The sequence below is a fragment of the Marmota flaviventris genome, chromosome 16 (genome assembly GCF_047511675.1).
Source record: "Marmota flaviventris isolate mMarFla1 chromosome 16, mMarFla1.hap1, whole genome shotgun sequence".
NCBI classification, from domain to species: Eukaryota; Metazoa; Chordata; class Mammalia; order Rodentia; family Sciuridae; genus Marmota; species Marmota flaviventris.
Genome location: NC_092513.1, coordinates 69,031,396 through 69,049,608, shown reverse-complemented (window position 1 = coordinate 69,049,608; position 18,213 = coordinate 69,031,396). Strand labels below are relative to the sequence as shown.

Below are 18,213 nucleotides of genomic sequence, written 5' to 3'. Positions count from 1 at the left end.
ACTGGGACCTTGTGGTCCCACAGATGCCACTGTGCTGGAAGCATTGCTGGCAGGTTGAAATGCTGGTTTGAGCCTTTGGCAGGTTACTATAGGTGAACCAGTACATAGATCCTTAAAATTTTGTAACAAAACTTTGCCATCCTCTATAAAAGTTGAGAAACAGCTTTTGGCTTGCTACTGACTGGGCTTAATAGAAACTGGACGCTTAACCATGGGCCACCAACTTATCATGCACCCTAACTAGAAAAATGAATAGTGCCTTTCGGGGGTCAAGAGCACAGGCGGGTAGCATGTTTTCAGCTCCTGATTCAACTTGGTAGGCATGGGGTCCTGGACTAAGTAGTCACATCTCTTAATTTCCTCATGGAATCTTTACACAGAATGAATGAATGTAGAGAGCTTAGCACAGAACTATCAGTTTCTAGTTTCTCTTTTCCCAACTTAAACCACTGCTGAGGTGCCATATAAGGTCACTGGTCTGTGTCTTTGAATGTGACTATAAAATTTTTTGTCTTGATACAGATGAAAAAACAGTGATTCTATGAATTCATGTAAACCAGGGCAACAATGTGAATAGTGAAAAGTCTCAGAGGCATTTTTTATGTACTTTTAGGCCCTGAGTTTATTTCCTCTGGTAATTAGTGGTGGTTGCAGTGGTCCACAGCTTCCGTGGATAGAAAGGGTAGCTGGGCCTTGAACATGCATAGCAATGGCTGAAGAATGACTGAGAGAAAGGGCAGCAGAAAGTAAGAGGGGTTGGGAGTGGGTGGTGGTTAGTTCAGAGCCTGCAGACGCCAGTGGCAAGATGAGTCCGGTTACAAAAGTTGTTTTGAAGACAGCCTTATGCATTCAAGGTTTCCTATATTTCTAAATTGCCTTTGTAACTTATTAGATGAGATAAATTGGATAAAATATGATATGTATTTGGTGTTATTGGTTTTTAACATAAATGTGGGTCGTAGTGGCTCTTCTTTACCATTTGAAATCCAAAGTTCTTTTAATAGTTTGAGCTCCTAAGTAGGCTGCATGGTAATTGGGGTCATTTGTTAAAAGAAGAAAAATTAGATAAACAGTGATGAGCTTGTGGTGCAGTGTTTGCCAAATATCTGTCAGGCATAAGATTTTACAATATATATTTGTGTGGCATACCTCATAAAACAAAGCAGATCTATGTCAAATACAAAATTTTTTAATAATATGTTTTAAAATTGAACTCAGAATATAAGAGCTTTTTATTACAACATGACTTCTGGGACTCTGAGGATTAAATCACATTTTCTGAGATATGCTTTATACAAGTAAATACTGGCATAACCAGTTAATCCAAAAAAGAAGTTACTATTTCCTTTTCTATAGCATGAAACAGATTCTATTGTGGTTCACTTATTGTAAAATAAAAGTAGTTTCTCATATGCACTTTTTTGGTTTAATGTACATAGACCTGATTTTCTTTATCAAGTAAATTCTTGCATTTTCATGCATGTTTTCATGTTTCATATAGCAGATGGTTTTGACAGAAGTAGATTTAGCTTAACTACTGTGCTAAAGGCAGAGAGCAGAGGGAAGCTGGGGTGTGTACAGAAAGTAATTGTAAATAATAAAGTTTGTTATGAATGGAATGTTGGTGTTAGGAAGTAGGGCTTTCAAGGGTAATTAGGTTTAGATGAGGTCATAAGGGTGAGACCCTGTGATGGGATTAGTGTCTTTATTAAGGAAAGTGGACATACTCTCTCTGCTTCCTCCTTCTGCCCTGTGAGGACACAGCCAGACAGTGGCTCTCTGCATACACAGAAGAGGACCATCACTGGGAACCTAATTTGCCAGCATCTTGGTTTTGAACTTTTAGCCTCCAGAACTGTGAGAAATAAATGTCTGTTTTTAAAGACACCCAGTCTATGATATTTTGTCATAGCAGCTAATAATAGTAATAGTGCACTAAGAAAACCATTACTTATTAGTATAATAATTCACTAGTAGAAACATTGGGTCTAAGCTGGGTAAAGAGGAAAAGGAAGTTATGAAGAGAGCCTGAAGTGGTGAAATGATGGTGGGATTAATAGATGGAAGGGCCCAGGAGGGGTGAAGTTAGGATCAGAAGAAATAGGTAGAAATGTAAGAGGTGGTAGTTAAGAAGAAGGAGATCTCGGTGGGTATAGTATTGACAGTGACATGGTAAATGTATAAATTGGAGTAGGGTGGCTAAGGTGAGGTATAGGGTGAGGTCATTGAAGGGCAGGAGAAGAGGTCATGAAACTGAGAAGCCAGGGTATTTGGAGGGAAAAAAATGGAAAATTCCAATTATGGTTCCTTTTCAAAATAACTCTTATAATGAATTATAAAGCTACAGCAGCTTTCATAGCTTGGAGCTTCTACAAAGCCCCATTCCTACTTTAAAGAATTGTCTCACTGTCTTCTACTTGTCTATTTCATGAACTTATTACAATTTATTTATTTATTTTTGGTACCAGGAATTGAACCCAGGGGTGCCTAACCACTGAACCATATCCCCAGCTCTTTTTCTGTGAGTCTTGTTAAGTTGCTTAAGGCCTCACTAAGTTGCTGAGGCTGGCTTTGAACTTGAAATCCTCCTGCCTCAGCCTCTCAAATCTCTGGGATTACAGATGTGTGTCACTGTACCCAGCTCATGTTACACTTTTTTAACTTGATATTATGCCTTCGGCCCTTCCAATTTTCATGCAGGTTGATTAACCTTTGTATTACCAAATGGCTCACTGGAACATGGTTTTTGTTCTTTGTAGCACAAAACATATCTTCATCTTACCTCACTGTACCTTATCTTTTAGGCAAAGTTGGCATGGTAGATTTCTAGTTGTTTTCTATTTTCTTTTTCTTGGCAGTGTATCTGTCACACAGTTGACCAGCATTGTTAAGTGCAAAGTGCATTCAAACTGAAAGAATTCTACAGAAAATATAGACAAGCGTGGTGAGGTTCAAAACATGGTTGTGGATAGCACTGATTTCAAGTTTCAGATGATCCTTTGACAGTTCATGTATGAAAGACTTCATACAGTCAGGTTTGCTGGTACAGTGTGAGAAAAGGCAATTTGATGTGTTCTGGAGACTCTCGAGAGTACAGGATGATAGCTGTCTACCCACCTGGCTTCATCTGAAAGCTGCAAGTAACTGAAGCTGGACTGGAGTTGGCTCCAGCAGTAAACTCACAGGAACAAGGAATTTAAAGGGGAGCAGACTCTGTGTAGTTCAGCACCTCACTCTCTTCAAGGTTATAGAGTGGCTACTGGAAGCTGCAGAATCCACTTATTTCCCTTTTCATCCCCAGCTGTGAAGAGAAAGAGAATCAGGTCTCCACACCATAGAACATAGGTACCCTCCAAGGTCTTTAGACTGCCCTAGGTCATGTGCCTATTCCTGAACCAATAGAAGTCACCAGAGCAATACTATGAGCTTGGACTTTTAATCCGAACCAGCACTGGAGCTGGGGGAGGAGCTTAGCTGCCTGAGTAAAATGGAGCTTCTGGAGAGAGAGGTAGGGATACTTAGTAGGCAACGAATACTTACTACCCATTATAGAGATTAACCAAGCAGTTCAGTTAACACTGTGTGGAAGTCTCTCTAGCTGTCTGTGGCTATTGTAATTTAAGGAAATTTTAAAAAATAAAATAGAAAATTTGTGCTTTAGTCACATTAGTCACATTCTAGGTATTGAATAGCCACCTGTGGCTATTCATGAACATGGCAGGTCTTTTCATTTTTTGTGTATCTTCAATTTCTTTCATTGGTATCTTATTATTTTAATTATAGTTTCTTCATTTTCTTGGCTAAATTTATTTCCATGTAATTTTTTATGTGTTTGTAGCCCGCATAAATGGGATTGTTTTCATTTCTTTCTCAGCAAATTTGTTATTTTTACATTAAAATGCTATTGGATTGCTGGGTGTGGTAGCACAGGCCTGTACTCCCAGCTACTTGAGAAGCTGAGGCAGGGGCAAGTTGATGCCAGCCTCAGCAATGTAATGAGACCCTAACTCAGAGTCTCAAAACTTCAAAAAGGGCTGGGGATGTACTTCAGTTGTAGACCTTTCCTTATCCAGTTAGCACAAGGCACTGGGTTTAATCTGCAAATACAATTAAATGCCACTGATTTTTTGTATATTGACTTTGTAACCTGCAGCTTTGCTACATTTATCAGTTCTATTTAGTCTTTTGATGAAGTTTTCCTATATATAGAATCATATCTGTAGAGATTTTTTTTTCTATTTGTATACTTTAATTTTTTTTCTCTTACCTGATTGTTCTGGTTAAAACTTCCAGCAAATTAAATAAGAGCAGTGAGATTGAACATCCATTTCTTGTTTTCTTAGAGGAAATGCATATTCAGTATGTTATGTTGAAGTAGGATTTTTCTTTTTTTGTGCTGGGACTAGAACCCCAGGACCTTGCACATGCTCTACCACTGAGCAGCATCCCAGCCTAAGGTATGATCCTTCTATACTTAATTTCTTTATGGTTTTTATTATGGAGGGATGTTGGATTTGATCAGACGCTTTCCCTGCTCTGTTGAAATGATCTTATTATTTTTACCCTTCATTATTTTGATATGTTGTATTACTCTATGGATCTGCAAATGTTGGCCATCCTTGCATCCCTGTGGCTAGTCCTCTGGATCAAGGTGTGTAATGTTTTTGACTTGCTATTTTTTTTTTTTTTTTTAAGAATGTTGGTATCTGTGATCATCAGGGATATTTGCTCTATTGATTTCTTTTTTTGTTGTGACTTTGTCTGATTTTAATATCAATTTGCTAATCTTGCAAACTGAGTTTAGAAGAGTTTCCCCTCCCTTTTAGTTTTTTGGAATAGTAAGAACAAATGATGTTTGTCCTTCCTTTAAAACTTTAATTTGGTAGAGTTTAGCAGTGAAGCCATCTGATTCTGGGCTTCTCTTTTTTTCAGAGTTCTTTTATTGCTGATTTAATCTCATTACTCGTTGTCTGTTTAAGTTTTCTATGTCTGCATTGTTCAGTTTTGGTAGGTTATATGTCCAGAAGTTTACCCATTTCTGCTGGGTTTTCTAGTTTGGGCATATCGTTGTTCGGAATAGCCCCTACTGGTCCTTTGTTTTCTTGTGGTATCGATGTCTTTTTCTTTTTATCTCTGATTTTGTTTATTTGCATCTTCTCTTTTTTCTTTGTTTAACAAATCTTTGTTTTGACTTTTTCTGCTCTGATCTTTGATGATGATTCTTTACTTCTATTAAATTTGGTCCTAGTTTGTTCTTTGCTAGGTCCTTGAGAATACTGAATCATTTATTTTAAATCCTTCTGTTGTTTTGTTTTGTTAATGTAGGCACATAATGCTATAAAATTTCCTCTTACTCCTGCTTTTAGTGTATCCCATAGATTTTGGTGTGTTGTATTTCTATTTTCATTTGTTTTAAGAAATTTTTAATTTCTTCAGTGACCCATGGTGTGTTCAAAAGTATGTTGTCTAGTATCTGTGTATTTGTATAATTTCTAAAGTTATTTTTCTGGTTGATTCCTAGTTTTATTCCATTGTGATCAGAAAAGGTATATGATATGAGTTAGACTATTCTTTCTTTCTTTTCTTTTGTTTTTTTGTTTGTTTGTTTTGATCTGGGATATTTCTGTAAGTTCTATCTTCATATTCAGATATGATTCCTTCTGTTTTATCTCATCGTTGTTGAAGCTTCCAACTATATTTTTCTTTGACTTACTAAGTTCTTCACCACTAAGATTTTTATTTGATTCTTTGTCATGATCTTTATTTTACAAATTTACTTTATAAATTTCCCTTTCATCCTATGGATTATTTTACTAATTTTTTGAAATAGTCATTCTGTATTTTCTTGAATCTCATTGACTTTTTAAAATTGATACCATTGTCTATGCCTGTGTGATGTCTCTGTGTCTCTGTGTGATGTCTTGCTAGATTCCATATCTCTAAACTTGAAATGCACCTGTTTATTTGTTGTTCTGGTTCATTTTGGAGGAGGAAAGAAGTGCTAGGCACCTCTACCTGGCCATCTTGCCACTCTCTCCAAATTTTTTTATGATTCTTAGGTCACACACTTTTCAGATTCTTGAGTTATCATCCTGTTGTTGTGTTGTTTTCCGATTCGTAGTAAGGCATTCAAGTCTGAGTTCAGCATAACTGTTATGTCTGTGAGGGTTAGCTGTTTATTCCTGACTGTATGCTAATAGGATGCAGTTTTTATGTAATTGAAACTTTCTCACGCAACACATTTTATTTTGCTTTAAAACATATTGAACCTGTTGCTTTTGTTATCTCAGGTATTTTTCACGGGTATTATTTTTATTTACAGTTTTCTAATTTCATTTTTGGCAACATAAGATCTCTTGAATATCTGTCATTTTTTTTTTCCATTCTTATCTTGACTGTTCCTCTTCATTCTTGTGCATTCTTCTCTAATTTGCCTCTCTACGGTACTACTTTGAAGTCCTTGTCTAGTCTGATACACGGATGCTGGGAGTCAGAAACATGTCTGGAAAGGAAATGTGCATTGGTGGGCCCAGCACTTAGTGGTTGTGAAGGCCATTGCCCAGTCAGTTGTGTAGAGTAAGGAGAGAGCCCCTTTTATATTTAGTAGAAAAATAAGCCTATGGATGAGACTGGGAAAGAAGCTGTGCTAAAAAGATCAAAAGGGAACTTGAGTCAGAAATGAGAGTCTTGTGAGCACTTGAACAGACTGGAAGCAGGTATAATTATGGGTAACTGTGTGGCTCGTGCATGGCCTTAATATGAGCAGTTCAGTGGGAAAGCAGTATAAGTGGAACAGAGGAAGCTGTCTTAAGACCCTTGGCTGATAAAGGAAGGAGAGAGATTGGGCCCATAACCACAGAACAGCCTATTTTTTGAGGCCCAGTCCTCACATTAAAGGGAAGAAGCCAGTGATGAGGGCAGTTGAAAGAATAGAACAAAGCATAATAGTGGAAATGTATGAAGAAAATATGGTCAGTAACAACTTGATTCACTTTTAAAGGGTTGAGGGAAATCATCTCATCTAATTTTTTATTAGCCGAATCCTTGTTAAGTTCTTCCCATGCGTTGTTTTCATGATTTCATTTGCAAAGCAATGTCAAATGATGCAAGGTCAAGTACATGACCAGAGAGTGAACTGACCACTGGAGAATCTAGGACAGTGTCATATGAAATATATTTGGATTTTGTGCCTGGTTTCTGTTATGAAGCCCCTAAACCTTTGGAGTAAATGCATGCCTTTACATTTTCCAAGCCGCAGACTGAATTTGACTTAAAACAGCAGTCACAATGTGATTGGTAGGAGTGGGAATGTCTTTTGTATTCATAATGAATCCCTGAACACCTGTGTTCATGCTGATGAAGTGACTGGGTGGGGCCCCTGTGGAAGGAGCTGCTCTTTAGAAAAGCTGAGCAAGTACAGGATTTGAGAGCTGGAATTTTCATCCCTGCAAGAGAGCTGGCCTGGAGTTAAGCTCTTTAAAATGTTTTCAGCACGATCCCTGATGAAATTCTGGGTTGCTGAACACATGGAGGTGCCTCCAAGAGGGTGAAAAAAAAAAATTTATAGCTGGCCTGTCAGCAAATCACTACCTGTGATTTGCTCCAAAGTGAGGAGTACTTTCGCAGGACTCAGCCTTTAGCCTGTGAGGCCTGACTAGCTTGAGGTAGGTAGTGTCAGAATTGAACTAGGAACACCCGTCAGTGGCCTCTGGAGGTATGCTTGGTGTGTGAGGAAAAGTGTGTGTACTTTTGGTTACAGAGGTGTTCTGTGTTGGGTGTGAAAGCAAAGAGGGGGAAAGAGTCTTTTCCTTTTCTCTAGGACTTGCATGGGGTCCCCATGTAGATTAGTGCAAAAGACTGGATTGAGGAAAAATATGGGCTTCATTGACCAGGTCAGTAGATGAGAAGATGAAGAAGGGAAGCTAAAAATAAAATTGTTATTGTAAGTGCTAGACACTTTTATGCTTTATTCATTTAATCATCATAAATAAAAAATAAAATGATAAAAGTGACATTAACTTCACTTTAAGGGTGAGGAAAAAAACAAAGCAAGGGTTAGAGCTCAGGTCTTCCAGATGGCAAAGCCTCCATTCTTATTTCCACCTGCCAGAGGGGGAAGGAAGAGGGTGGAGGTAAGACCCTGTGGATTCTGGTCCCATCACAGACCACCATGGCTTGATGTAGGAACTTTGATTCTCTGAAAAGAGATAAAGATGTAAACATCTTGTAAATGAGTATTTTTAACCAGTAATTTTGGAAAAATGATCAATGTTTTAAAAGTTGACATATCTAAGGTTGCCAAGTTATCAATGAATTTAGTGAAATTCCATAGAAATTCACTAGGGGGCATAATTTGACCTTTTTCTGAAGATTAAGGATTTAACAGTAGTCCTCAACCTACCTTGTTTGTATGGCTCAATTCTGATACTAGAAAGCCTTAAAAGCAGAACAGATTGAAGGAGATGGATTATATAAGAGAAATTAAATTGAAGCCATCCATATCACTAATGGAGCTCTTAGAAAATTAAGAGCCCAGCAAGTACTATGAAGAAACTTGCATGCCTTTACATTTTCTAAGCCGCAGACTGAATTTGACTTAAAACAGCAGTCACAATGTGATTAAGTAACATGGAAGGAAATACATCTTAGGAAATTCTTCATCTGTTTAAGAATTGTTTAAAAGAATTCATGTAGTCGAGAGAAGTCCCTCCTGCCTTTCACCATTTCAACCTGTTGAGCTTTATATTTCTCCCTTTCTTACACCTGCACTGCAGGATGAGTTTATACTAAAATCAGTTGAAATTTGGCAATCAGTGAATCAGTATTGACTATTAACCAAAGTCCAGGTTTTCCATTAGGGCTCACTCTTTGTGTTATACATTCTATGGGTTTTGACAACCGTAGAATGGCATGTATCTACCTTTATAGCATAGAGAAATTCACCACCCTAAAAATGCCCCATGCACCACCCATTCATTCCTCCTTCCCTGTCCTAGGTCCCCTGGCAGCCATCTTCTTACTAAGTACATTTTTGCCTTTTCCAGAAAGTTATTTCATTGAAATCATATGGTATATGATTATAATAAGAAACACAGTGACCACTTGTTACCAGCCAGGGAACGATTACCAGCCAGGACCTCTGCAGATAACTAGAACTGCAGATGCTCAAGTCCCCTGTATGAAATGGTACAGTATTTGCATATAACCCACACATGTCCTCCCACATAAGGATCTTCCCATATCTCTAGGTTACTTTTAATACTGAATACAATGTAAATGTTATGTAAATAGTTGTTATACTGTATTGTTTAGGGGAAAGTTTTTACACCTTCAGTACAAATGGACTTTTGATTTTTCTTAAAAGTTTCCAGTCATAGTTGGTAGATCCCCAGTGTTTAGGGCTGGCTGTGTATATTTTGCCTTCTGGGTTCATAACACAGAGATCCTAAATCCCTTGTAATTTCCTGAGTAATAATTGTGATAGGAACATCCTTTGACATAATATGTGGTTTTCATGAAGTGCTCATCAGAACCCTTGGTATTTCCAAGGGATAGAAATGTCTTCTTGGTATTCATAATAAGTCTCCCAGAGCATACCGGAATTAATGCTAATGAAATGACCCTAGATAGCTTTTGGATGGGGCAAATGGCCAGAAAGAGTTGATCAGAGGATTGGAGCTTTCAGCTCCACCCACTAACTTCAGGAAACGGTGAAGAGGAGGCTAGAGATTACACTTGCGAAGGCTTCTGAAGATGAGGATTGATAAACTTCATGGTTGGTCAAAGTGTCCACATGATACACCCAGCTCCTAGGGGGAAAAGCTCATCTCAGGACTCTCCTGCCTCTTCATCTGACCACCCATGTCCTGTAAACATGTTTCTTAGTTCTGTGAACCATCCTTGCAGAGTGTTGGGTGAGAACCCCATTGGTCGTCAGAAGCACGGGTACCTCCTGAGACTTGCATTGTCCTCTCAGCTGAGGTGGTTTCCCTCCCAGGCATATACTTCTTTTTTCTTGCCTTGTTGGACTAACTAGAACTTGAACTACTAAGTTCAGTGGGAGTGGTAAGAGGGGTCGTTTTTCCCTGCCTTGTTCCAGTCCTAAGAAAGAAAGTGAATAGTCTTTTGCTGTTAAATTTTGAGTCCACCTCACCAAGTTTTCTTTAAAAGAAGAGCCTGAGAACTCCAAAGTGTTTCACTCTTGATGGCCCATAATCTCCCTTGAAAAGGTGGATCTGCTTTACTAAATAAATTTCTATATTTCTAACTGGTACACACTGAAATTCTTTTCTGTCACCTATGTCAGGGTCCCCTCTCTGGAAACGCTTTTGGAGTAAGGCTGGTCCCACAGAAGGGGCTAGGAAGTCTTTCCTCTGCCTCCATTTTTTGGAAGAGATAATAAAGAGTTGATATTATTTCTTGCATATTTGATAGAATTCACTGGTAAAACCTGAGCCTACTGCTTTTTAAAAAAATTAATTATTTCCAGGTGTGGTGACACAAGCCTGCCACTTGGGAGGCTGAGGCAGGAGGATTGCAAGTTCAAGGCCAGACTCAGCAACTTAGTGAGTCCCCAAGCAATTTGGCAAGAACCTGTCTCAAAAATGATCTGGGGATGTGGCTTATTGGTAAAGTGACTCTGGATTCAATCCCCAGTACCCCTCCCTAAAATTAATTACTAGTTCAATATTTTGAATAAATACAGAGCTGCTTAGGCCTTTTATTTCTCCTTGTGTGAGTTTTGATAATTTCACTGTTTTAATGATTTAGATCATTTCATCTAAGTTATCAAATATGTAGCATAAATTTAAAGTTTGGGGCTGAGGATGTGGCTTGATGGTAGAGCACTTGCCCAGCATGGGTTCAGTCCCTAGCACCAGCACTGAAAAAAAAAAAATAGAATATTTCTTTCTTTATTATCTTTTTAATCTTTATCGAATCAGTATACTGTTATGATATTCTTTCTAATATTGGTGATGTGTTGTTCTCTCATAACTTGACTAGAGATAGATAAATTTTGTGCATTTTTTTCCCCAAAGAACTAGGGTTTGATTTTGTTATTTTCCTCTTTTAATTTTCATTCATTTCTGCTCTGATTCTCATTGTTGTTGGTTTTTTTGTTTTTGTTTTTTTAATTATTGTGTGTGTGTGTGTGTGTGTGTGTGTGTGTGTGTATGCGCGAGCTTGTGCATTCTTGGGATGGAACTTGGGTGGGGCCTGACAATGTTTTTGTTGGTGTGTCCAGTTGAGGTCCAGGTCCTTGACATCCCCAACAAAGAACTGAGCAAAACACACCATAGTAAGAGGCAAAGTACAGACTTATTGAAAGTGAAGGTAGTACTCCATAAGGTAGAAGGGAGTGGTCAAGAGAGAGGGGTTTACAACCCTGATGTATAGAAATTAGTGTCTTATATGCTGAGCCGAGAAGCGTTCTGTACATTCCAGATTGTAGCCTACCCCATTTGCTCACATTTGTTACCTTATGGTACCTGGTTAGAATATTTTCCAATTTCCTAATTAGAATATTGCCCACTTTACCCCCATTGGTCATTTTTAAAATATCCTGTCTGGGGAAGGGGGCTTGTCATGGTAATAAGTCCTCAGTGACTGGATTTGTCATGGTAATGGGACTTATCCTAAACAGGGACTTGACTCCTCTCCTTGTCCCGCCCTTCAGTGGCATCTTTCTTATCCCTGTCTCTGCCACCTTGGCATCCCTGAATTCCTACCTAACAGCAGCAGGAGGCACGTGCTGTAATACTGAGCCTCACCCCAGCCCTGCTTTCTCTCCTCTTTCTCTAGTTTCCTAAGGAGGAATTTTGTGGAGTTGAGATCTTAACTTCTTTTCTAATATGTGCATTCAGAGCTAAGGAATTTTCATTTACTTCAAAATATTTTTAAACTTTTTTTTTAGATTTTGTTGATTATTGATAAATTGTGCTTTTAATTTCCAGATATTTAAGGTGGGGGGAGTCAATTCCAGCTGTCTCTGTTAAGATTTCTAGTTCAATTTCATAGTATTTTGAGAACATTGTATGATTTCTGATTTCTTTTAAATTTCTTTGGTAATGGGAATTGAACCTGGGGCATTTTACCACTGAGCCACATCCCCTGCCCATTTTTTAAAATCTGATACTGGGTTTCACTAAGTTGCTTAGGGCCTCCCTAATTTACTGAGGCTGGCCTTGAACTTGGGATCTTCCTACCTCAGTCTCCCAAGGCGCTGAGATTATAGGCATGCACCACCACATCCTGCTCTTCTGATTTTCTTAATATGTATTCTGTGTCCCAGAATAGGATATTATTGCTCTGTGTATTTTGCTGTTGTTGCATGGAATATTCCATAAGTGCCAATTAGATGAGTTGATTATTGGTGTTTAGTTCAGCTGTCTCCTTACTGAATTCTGTCTGCACTGTGTACTAGTGACTGACAAGGGTGTTAAAATCTCTAATAGTGGATTTGTCTACTTCTTCTTTCAGTTGTATCAGTTTTCATTTCATTTGTTTTGAATCTTGTTAAGTGTATATGTATTTACAATTGTTATGTCTTCTTTACATTATCATTATGTTAACAAAAAAAAAAAATCTGTTTAAATGTACTGATTGGCCTTTAGAATGAATGTTCCCATGAGTTGAATAGAGGAGGTTGGTTATATAGACAGAAAAGCATAAATAAAATTAAAGCAAATTGGTGGTTTCAAAGTTACTTTCCTTGTAAATGTTAAAAGAAGGGATTTCCTTATGCTAGCCAAAAATAACTTGTTAGGAGACTTGGCCATGTAGGAAAGATCTAAGTTTACTTTTTGCCCCTGCAGTTTTGGCAATTTTAACCTGTGTATAACCAAGGATATGCAAACGGGGGTGGGGGAGTAACAAATTTATTAACAACATCAGGAGCACCAGCCACACACAGGATGAGACTCAAAGGACAACTAGACAGAAGGGCTGGGCTCAGGCCTCCGGGAAGGGAGGGTGGTACAGACTGTGGAATGTTCAGGAAAGAGGCCTGCAGGGAGCCAGGATTACAGTATTATTGCACTTTTGGAATCATAGCTATCAGATTTGTAAATTTTCTTTCCATTGCATCTTTGCTGTTCATTTTTCCTGCCTTCTCTGTGTTTAATTGGGAATTTTATATGATTTTATTTGATCTCTTCCTTCATTGTGTCAAGTGTATTTTGGGGGTTTGGGCGGGTGTTTGTTCATTTGTTCGTTGGTTGGTACAGAGATTAAACTTGGGGCACTTTGCCACTGAGCTATATCATTTTAATTTTTTGAGACAGGTCTTGCTAAGTTGCTGAGGCTATCCTCAAACTTGTGATCCTCTTCCTAAGCCTCCCAAGTTGCAGGGGTCACAGGTGTGTGTGTGTGCGCGCACGCGCGCTCCCACACCTAGCTTCAGCTGTATTTTTTTTTTAATAAGTTTGTAATGTTTTCCTAAGGCTTGACAATTGTGGTGTAATAGAAGTATGTTTGGTCCTTATCCCTGGTTCCTATCTAGAGGCAAAATTCCTGGAATTTTCAGAGTGGTAGGAAAATCTTCTGTTATTTATAATGAGCCCCTTTGATAAGTCTGATTTATGCTAATGAGCTTCTGGATGGGCCATTCCACTTGTTGCAACCTAGAGATGATAGAACCAATTAGATTGTTGGAAATTTCAGCCCCACCCTCTTCCTCTGGGAAGGTGTAGGAGCAGGAAAACATGCCCCATTAAATACTCTTCAGATTTGATGAGCTTCCGGGTTGCTGAACACGTGGTAGTGCTGGGAGGCCCCACAGGCCCAGGGAAAGCGCTGGAACTCTGTGTGCCCTCTCCCACACTGCCTCCCTCTACCCATCTATCTAAATGTATCCTTTATAATAAACTGCCAAACTCTTTCCTGAATTTTATGAACTGTCCTGGAAAATAATTCTAACCCAGGAAGAGGGTTGTGGGAACCTAGGTTTACAGCTGGTTGGTCAGAAGTAGGGTGGCTAGGACTTGGAATTGGCATCTGAAGTGGTGGCAGTTTCTGGGACTAAATCTTCAACCCATAAGATCTGATCTGACAGTTTCTCCAGGTAGATGGTGTCAGAAGTGAATTGGAGGACCTCAGGCTGGGGAGTCCACTGAAGGCCATGCTCGCACGTGCTGTGAGTGAGTGGGGAGTAGAGGGTACAGCAGTCTGAGTTTTCTTATTTTGCTCTACAACAGAGTAGACCTTTTATCTCCTCCAAGTCAATGATACTGAACTGCTTCCAGTGTAGTAGCAGATGGATAGAAAACATTGCCATCGTGCCATCTTTGGCCCTCAAACCAGTTCTGGACCCAGAGAAATGATGTACAAATTCACATTGTCAGGTGTGAGTTGGCTCCTGGAGATTTTGATTTATTAGGTCCAGATGGTGCCCAGGAATGTGTATGTTAAAGCCACTCCTCTCCCCACCAGGCTCTCTTCTTCCCATGATCTGATTCCAGGTTTGGAATCCATTGGCCTAGAGGTTTCCTAAAGAAGAGAGGTAAATCTTAGCCCAAGAGGTAGTAGAGGGGTGAACTTGAAAACAGTACGAGAAACGAAAAGCCAGCCACAGAAGACCACATTCCGTGGTTCCTTTTATATGAAATGTTCAAAGTAAACAAATGATGTGAAAGAGCTTCTGTAAACTAATGGGTGTCACACAAGTCGGGCATCATCATATTGCCACAGTCTGGCTGGGCACAAAATAACCGAGCCACCACAAAAGCCTTGTAGATTCAAACAGCAGCTCTTTATTCCTGAACTGTCACCGGCAAGTTCTGGGAAAAATGCACACACTCCACCGGGCTCTGCATACTGGGAACTCAAGGAGCGGGTGCCTGAGGCAGCAGGATCCGCCCTATTCCCAGCAGGATCCACCCTAAACCCCATCCACCCTGGTCCTTGAGCAGGGTCACCTTTCTCAAACATTCATGCAATGTCACTGCAAATGACCTGGGTCCAAGGCAAGCCCATCTCCACAATGGAGAGTCCTCCCTCTAAGCAACATTGGGTAGGCTGACAAGGAAATTGCCATGTGTCATTCCTACTTGGCTATGACTCTCAGCATCATATGTGTAAGGTTGCTGAAGAGTTGGTCAGAGCCATCACTCCATGGTCCCTTCAGACTAAGTGACATTAAGTCATACTTGTTATTAGAAGGTGAGAAGAGAGCCTGATGTTGTACCCCCACCCCACCCCCAGGGGTGAAGAGGGAAAAGAACATCCATGTCTTCTTATTTCATCTGGTATCAGGGGTTACCTGAAGGGGAATGGGTGAATGGCAAGTGACTGCTGATGGTTTTAGTTTCCTTCTTGGGTAATGAAAATGTTTTGAACTTTGATTATGGTGATAGTTATACAGGTATGAATTGTTTTGCTCGAATTTGGGACCCCCAGAAGATCACCAGAGACCAAGATCGATGTAAGCAGCAAAGAGGTGTTTATTGTGAGCTAGCTCGGTCCTCTGGGCGCACACAGCAAGTGGTGACGCTGAGAGGCCCCGAGCCCAGGGTTTGCAGCAGTTTTATACACTCTTTAGGGAAGGCAGGGACTTCACATACATCATAGCTTCTCTTAGCAAATCATCACATACCACGGGAAAATCGGAAAAAAACTCTAAAACATGATTAGCACAGTCACTGGTGGGAACAAGTTGGGTAGGGGTGATTGGCTAGTACAAGAGGAGGAGTCGTTTGAACTGATTGGTTTAGGGGAGTATGTGCTAAACTGCATGGTTTCCCAACATGTTATCAACCTCCATAAACTACTGGGAGGGTCATCTGGCATCCCAGGTATTTTCCTGGGATGCTGATTGGTGGCTGCTAGGGGGTTGCTATGGGTCCTCACCTAGCCTGACTGAGTCAGGGAAACCTGGCACAGCAGATCTCTCCTGTTATTTGTAGATAAAAAACTCAGCAGGGTGGGTATGTGCCTAGGAGTGCTCTGTGGGGCTTTCCAAGGACAAGGGTCACGCCCCCTTCCTTGGACAGGCTTTGCTCTGAGGTAGAGGCTGGTTTTCCAGAATGGACTACAGTTCATTGATTTCTGCTCCTTGGAAGGGTGAATTATATCTCAATAAAGTAGTTTTTAAAAAATAGGCGATAAGAAAGGGAGAGGTTAAAAATACTTTTTAAAATTGGGAGGGGACAGTTGGGAAAACCAGAGGAAAGGCTGCAAATGGAAGCTTGGAAAGAGGCTCTTTAAAAATGCTTTTTATTTATTTTGTTCGCACATACAAACACACAATCTCTAGTTTTCTGAGAGTTATGCTTCTGGGAATTCCAACTCCTGGAATACTGCCCTATAAAAGAAGCAGGCTTGGGGCTGGGATTATGGCTCAGCAGTAGAGCTCTCGCCTTGCATGTGCAAGGCCCTTTGTTCGATCCTCAGCAACACATAAAAATAATAGATAAATAAATAATAATAAAGTTATTGTGTCCAACTATAACTACAAAAAATAAATTAAAAAAAAAAAGAAGCAGGCTTAAGAGAAAAATAACCTTTGGGGTCCCCTGTAAGCCATGGCCAGGACCTATTGGAAGACAATGGTACTAGAGAAAGAACTAAAGACCAGAAATTTAAAGTACAGTGTTTGGAAGGAGTTTTGTAATGAAAAAATGAAACTATTTTTCACAAATTTTAGATAATGAGTCCAGCTGAGCTAAGGCTTAGGATCAGTAACAGGTGTTCTCTTCCTCTTTGGCACAGGCATGGTGTAGGTATATAAATGCAGGTGGAGATACAGTTTGTTGGAAAGCACAGTAAGATCACCTGTGCCCATGTTCAGCTTCCACAGCAATAATGACACTGTTGGTTTGTAAACATAACCAAGGGCTTCATCCTTTTTATTAATGGCTTTCTGGGTTCTTTGGTATTTGTTATCACTGCAGCTCTTCTTTCTATTTGGTGTTAATGGGTCTGATGCATCAGATTCTCTCTTATTTGTCACTGACTTTGATTTTGAGTATAGCGGTCACCAGTATCACTTCTGAAGGCTTCCTGGGAGCCCATTTATTTTGCAAGATTTGTAGTTTCACTTCACAACTCATTTGTATCTGTGAGAGTCTGATAGAAACTGATGTTAATTATTAATTATGGAGGAAATAAGTCACAGAATTAATCTTATAAGTGGAGACTTTATTAATGAAAGTTTTTATTTAACAGTTCTTGCTTTCCCAGCCAACTGTGTGCCCCAGACGATGAATCTTTGTGCAAAATGAGTTGTCTGTATTCATTGGGGTGCTAGTTAAATCTTACTGTTTATTATACAATTTTAAAATGCGATCACCTCTTCTAAACATGCCAGAAGTAAAGTAGGAAGGTGGGCAGGATAGGGTAAGGTGGAGATTAGAGGAAGGGGCTGACATCCTGATAGTAAAGGCTCCTTTAATTCCATCTACCCCGGAAAGGGATAGTAATCTGCTCAGTAGTACTGCTAACTTGGTTGACTCTGTTACTCCAAAGTCCACAAGCTTCTAAAACTACATTTTACTGCCTTTCTGGCTGGGGGTGGAGTAGGTGTGGGGTGCAGGTTTTGATATCTAAAGGTGTCTCTTTTTTTCCTTTCTTTTTCTTTTTTGTTTTTTTGCAGAGCTGGGATTGAACCCAGGGGTATTCTACTGCATCCTCAGGCCTCTTTTAAAATTTTTTGGTCATTTACTTTGAGACAGGGTCTTGCCAAGTTGCTGAGGCTAGACTGGAACTGAGGCTAGACTGCCTCTGCCTCCCAAGTTGCTGTGATTATAGGCATGTGCCTCCACATCCTGCTTTTCATTTATCTTGTCAATCTTAATTCTGCACTGATACCAAATGAAATGTCAAGATATTGCTGTTCTTTTCCCTCTCCACCCTTAATATTGAAGGAGTGGAGGGCAGGGAGGCACAACACCAGGCTCTTTTCTCACCATCGAATAACATAGGTGATTTACAACTTAATGTAACTTAGTCTGAAGGGATCATGGAGTAGTGGCTCTGATCAACTCTTCAGCAACCTTAACATTTATGATGATAACCTACTTGTGTGATGCTTATTGGTTTACAGATACTCTTTCACACCAGAAATTGCACAATTCCTGTAACTATGCTGTGAAAGCCCTGCCCATTGTCATACACCTGTAATCCCAGTGGCTCAGGAGGCTGAGACTAGAGGATCACAAGTTTGAGGCCAGCCTCAGTGACTTAGCAAGGCCTTAAGTAACTTAGTGAGATTCTGTC

At 39.7% G+C, this 18,213-nt stretch overlaps 1 protein-coding gene across 3 annotated transcripts in view; it reads left to right on the top strand.

The window, feature by feature from the left end:
• Positions 1-18,213, top strand: part of Fam210a (family with sequence similarity 210 member A) — a 33,536-nt gene that overhangs the window by 4,789 nt on the left and 10,534 nt on the right. Inside the window, exon 1 of one of the 3 annotated variants that reach the window (XM_071602503.1) lies at positions 14,118-14,134. The exons of the other annotated variants lie outside the window; for them this stretch is intronic. The gene's annotated coding sequence lies outside the window, so the exon portion shown is untranslated. Of the gene's footprint in view, positions 1-14,117; positions 14,135-18,213 lie in introns of those variants that run through there. 3 annotated transcript variants of the gene reach the window in all.